Source organism: Monopterus albus, unplaced genomic scaffold (assembly GCF_001952655.1).
Source record: "Monopterus albus unplaced genomic scaffold, M_albus_1.0 scaffold1.1, whole genome shotgun sequence".
NCBI lineage: Eukaryota > Metazoa > Chordata > Actinopteri > Synbranchiformes > Synbranchidae > Monopterus > Monopterus albus.
In genome coordinates, this window is record NW_018127881.1 from 3,101,142 (window position 1) to 3,106,985 (window position 5,844).

A 5,844-nucleotide genomic window follows, 5' to 3' on the forward strand; every position below is an offset into this window, starting at 1 on the left:
AGTGTGTGAATTACATTGTGCATTTTGGGGGACTATCCTTTCAATTACAATGTCCTGAAATGGTGAAGTTTTTTTTAAAGATGATGGTTTGAGCCCAACAAAGCAGCTGTGGGTGTAGATAAAACAAGTGATGTGTTTTTACAGTAACTGCCTGCATGCTCCCATGGACTGTAATCAGTTTTTGGCTGAGGATCCCCTTTGATACAACACTGTAAACACGGTGATTGCAATATATTTTATTGTAGCCTATTATTTTAAATGAAGTTTTATGCAAATAAATTGTATTGTAAAGATATATAGAAAATAATTAGGATGTATTCTGAGAGATTCATGAGGTCAGAGCTGTCAGAGATGTAAAAATAATATGACTATCACAGCAACATTTTTGTGCATTATAAATTAAAGCTGCAGTGACAAACTTCTCACTCTAATTTATAACCATTAAGGGTGAAGTGAGAGTCAAAACAAACTCAAGCAGTATCCCCTCATCTTCTCCGTCTGCTCCTCTTTGACCCTCCAGTCCTGTCTGTGAAACTACATCATATGGTCACAACAGCTGGAGACATTTGTATCAGTCAGGTAGCACAGCAGTAATAACCGGCTCCAGAACTAACTTATAGAGAATATAGAGCCTTTAGAGCCCCTGGTTTTCAGTGGCATTGCAGTGACACAGTGTCAAATAAAGAGGTTTACATTTTAGTGATATGCATACATATGTCTAACATTTTTTGTGGCAGATGCATCTGCAGTAACACAAGCAAATTATACAGATGAATGTTTTTCCCATTAACACTGATGTTCAGCTGACTATCACATTGCATTCAAAGTTACATACTGGGCACACATACTGTAACTAAGTTGTATATGAAACAAGAAATTTCACGTTACGCTTTGATAGTTGAACAAACTCTTCACTTTTCTAGTTGTGTTGATGGTGTAAATTTAACTACTTCTCTCTAAAAAGCTACATGGACTGCAGTGTTATGTCACTCCTCAGCTATCACCAATAACTCAAAAAATTAAAAACAATGCAAAAAAATCCATTGTCAACATTACAATAGGCCATGTTGTTGTGCAACACCGTTCATACCATTCCTCAGGGGATATGGACAGAACAGAAATGCAATACTCTCGACACGCCTTGTTTTTGTCAGAGAGAGAGAGAGAGCACTATAGAGAGTTTGAAAGATCCCTATGCTTTCGACAGGGATCCTAAAGCTTGATTCTCTGTGTTCTGTCGTGGGAACTTGTTAAGCTATGTGTGAATGTATTTGTCTGACCTCTGGCCCTATGTGCAGGAAATGGAAAGTGTGTTTTTGAGCGTCGTTTAGGTGTGTGGGTGGAGGGTTATAAAAGGGTTGTGGAATTCTCTCAGGAGATCATCCATCATATGAGAGAGGGACTGGCTTCAGTTTTTCTTTATTTGTGTTCATCAGGGAATTATAAATCACCCAAACTGAGAACAAGTGTCAGTCATCTGAACTGTCATTTGAACACCAGCTGTGTTGCAGAGAGATTTATGGTTTAGTTTTCTTAAGACAGACAGGAGTTTATAGATTTTATAGAGTAATTGCTCCTTCAGTATTAAGTATTTAATGTTATTTGTAGCAGTTGTAACTCTTGAAAGTGGCATTTTGTTGATCCAGGACATACCATGTAATACATGTAATATGTTTTCACACAGCCACTGTTTTGTTTGTACACATGGGAAAAGATACAGAAGTATCAAATGAATACCTGCCCTGAGGAGGTCCAATTCCACATATCCGCTCAGACATTCCTTTAAATGTTTAATCCTGTATGTTACAGTTGTTGGGTTTGGTGAGAAAGGTGTCAATGAACCAAACACTTTCTCACAGTTCAACAGTGAACAGAGGATGACTCTGACAGTCTTACTGTACCTACTGGATAAATAAAAAGACAATGCTAATGCTTCAGGGTCTGGGTGACAGCTACCACATTGATGAAGTGCAGTATAATGAGTATTAAATAGATAGACTGATGAACAAGTGGCATGAGGTTGAAAACGTTCAATGAAATCAAGGATATACTGCATACACAGTAAAGTAGGGCTGCAAATAATGATTATTGTCACTATCAGTTATTATGTTGTTTAATTACTCATTTGGTCAGAAAAAAGTGAAAACTATAACGACATAATAATTTATTAAAGCCCAAGGTGGCATCTGCAAGTGTCTTGTTTTGTCTAATCAATAGCCTGAAACCCAAAGGTATTTATTTTACTATCAAAATAAGACAATATCTGGGATTTCTGCTTAAAAATGACCTAAAAGATCATTCTATTGACAAAACAGTTGCGGATAAAATTTTCTGTCAGTTAACTGACCAATAATTTCGGCTTTAGTTCAACATCGAAAATGATCTAATCTTTTTAAACTTTGCCCTATTGACTGAGATGTATAGACACAACAGCATGAACACAGGTATATTACAATGCCACAGCCCTGTACTGTTTACTGAACTAAAGTATTGTAAAAGTTGTTTAGGTCATTTTTGTGGTGTTTGTACCATGAACAGTGTAGTATAATACAATTCAACATACTACAGCAACATCACAGACTACAGAGTCACAAATCACTGGAGATGAATCATCACGTCACTGACACAAGGGCTATTATGGCAAAGTATTGTGTGGGTATCTGTATGTTGTTGTGTCCACCCTCTCTGTGTAAAAACAATAAAGCATCCAAATACAATATATGAAGTTTAAGTCTTATAGATGAGAAGTTTAGTGTCTACTAATAAATGTTACATACAAAGCTGGGAGTCCGTCACACTGTTTTATTACATGTGGATTTCTGGAACTGTTTCTCATGCTGAACAAACATTAGTCATCTTATACAGTATATGAGTCTAGTGGGGCAGTTCCTGCAGGCTGGGGTTTCACCATGCTGTGGAACCAACTCTGTCTGAGGCTTATAGCCTCAAACATCTGTTGTAATTTCTGTCAAATTGAACTTTTATTACCTGGTCATTAAAGCTGCAGCAATGGCAAAACCAGATGGGTTCTTGCTGACCTTACAACTGCTTCTTTTTATGGTGTTGGTGAAAATTGAACCAAAGGAAGCTGTGTGCTTTATAAAATTAAGGCAATCATTCCCACATTCCTGAGACATGGGGGGCACTTAGGAGTGCAAAATGGAGTATGTAGCAGCAGTGAATGGGAGGATATATGCATGCTTTAATGTCTATGAACATGCGCACACAGACATTTGTTTTCATTCCTTGTGGGGAATTTACATTGACTTATATTCATTTCCTGAAAACTTACTCCAACCTTCACCACAACCAGTACTTGCCTAACCCTAACCATAAACCAAGTCATCACCCTAAAAATCAGTTATTTACATGGTGGGGACCAGATGTGAGTAATAACACACACACACACATAAGGTATATTCATATACAGTAGGGCTGTTATATAGAGAGTGTTGTTATTCAAAAAATATATTAGTACTGTTTGCACATTCATGAGGTCTACTCCAAATTGGCTTCATTGCCTTCTTAAGTTAGAAATTCATATTATCAAAGATCTACCCTGCATGTGTATGTTCTTGAGGGGCCTTGGTTAAATAATGCACGTACAGTATATAACCAACTAGGATGGGAACTGTCCCACTGGGAGGGACGGCTGCTCCATCACTTCTCCAAGTCAAGAAGATTGGAAGGATGCTGGACACTACTAAAGGGCTCCTAAAGAGATCTAGACATGACATGTTAGCACTCTCTAATATCATCCCATCATCAAAACAGAAGAATATTACAGCCGAGGCATGACAAGTTTTCATGGGTTTTTTTTTTTAGCAGTGGGAAAGGGACGTAAGGCATTTTATGTTGGTTTTCATACATTAAACTGCATCAAGTCATAATCATCTTTGAGGAGAATGCCACAGATTTTACACAGCCTGTTTACATGTCTACAAGAGTTAGAAAAAGTGAGCTTGCCAAACCTCTCTCATCCACTCCTTATCTCTGCTTGAGGCTAGTAGCTCTGTCTGGTTGGATTTTTAAAAACTGCTCACCACAAGCCAGACAAATAAACTCAAATAAACTGCAGGCTAATATGATTTGGAGCAGCATATTTTGCAGAGAGCAACTGTGTGATTTTGAAGTTGGAGGTGATACCATGGGGTAGGTGGGGCGTGTAGGCCAATCTGAAGTTTATGTTTTGGTTGGATAAGGGGCATCTAAATGCAGATGTGATGGTTATAAGGCTCTTGCTTCCTCTCACATGCCGTTAAACCCTGCAACGTATAATATTACACTCATCCCTCCTCATGTTTATAGTCTCTCTCCCTCCCCTTTCAGAGTTCTCTCAGTATCCCTCAGTATGGGAATAATAATGATTATGTGACATTCACATCAGTGTTTTACAGTACACAACAGAATGTTTAACTTCAAATCCATTAGCAGAGCAGAGTTGCAATTCAAGACAGAGTCTTCTTCTTATGAACAGCTTCTTCCCAAATGACATCTTCTTCTCTGTTATTAAAATGCACTTCATCAAATTCAGAAGCAGCATTTTCCCATCTCATGGCAGGAGGAAGGCAGATGACACACTGTGACAGTAAATATGTGTAACTGTCTGCCAAGAGAGGGAGTGAGAGCCAACTAAGGCTGTCAAAGGAAGAGAGAGACAATGGCAGCTTTTATTCCTCCAGAGCACATTCCAGTGGGAAAAAAAAGCAGTCGGCCTGCCCGACTGCTGCGTGAACCAGAGGCAGACTAGTTCATTGTGTCTGGGTCACGATCGGTACTTCCCAGAGTCATTGCCATTTTGTACCTCGGTGTTATTGTATCACTGTGAGGGATTATCTCCAGTGCGTCAGTTGAGTTGTTGTTTGTTGAGCCACATCACATTTTTCCTCTGTTATACCATCACTATTATGAGTCTGGTGTCACTGGGTAAGGTGTAAAGTGGTGAGCACTGGAACAAGCAACATCCCTGTCATCACCTAGCATGTCACAAAGTTCACAAGGTCATGTGATTGGTGACATTTTGAAAATACTAGCTTATTGATGTGTAAATAAAGCTTTAATAGCCTTTCTTTAAAAGCTTTGTCAATATGAACAAAGAAATTATTATTCATTTATTATTTAAATAACACCTTTCATATTGTACACAAAATACAGCACAGTGTTTTGTGACCATTGTAACTTCAGGACTCTATACATCACTTTGTATTTGCTCACATAGTATTCACTACACAAACCTTAGTCACAGCAGGCTATAGTTGGAAAATGTTCTTTACCAAGCTATATTTTTAAAAGTATGCTGTGACCTCACCGATGTCTTGATTCTGCCCAGTAAGATAGAATCTTTGCTTTAACTGTAAATTCAGTATTTATACAAACTGCACTGACGTAACATGATCACTGAAGAAGAAGAGTAGAGCACGCAGTGCAATGTGTGGAAATACTGAATACACGGATTTCACAATTTGTGGAGTAAGTAGACGTCTGTAGATGCAGAACTAGTTTTGAACATGCAACCTTCTGCTGGATAACACGAAACACTGGCATTGAAAATCACCGTTCCCCGACCTCGACGCCATTTTGTGCTGCACTGTAATGTGTTACTAATTCCTGCACTGGGCCTGAACACAGTGATTAAATATAAATTGCTAATGTAGAATAAAAATTGAAGACAGGGTTGAAGTTATTATTAAGCATTTGTATTTCTTCACAAAGACCAAGAGCCTTTTTATATAGGCTTACAGTTGTCATCACTACTCACGAAGCAGAGAATCCAGTTTTTCCACTGACAATAGCCTCAACACCCCCCCCAAAAAAAAAAAAAACACACGCAAAAGGTTGTTACAA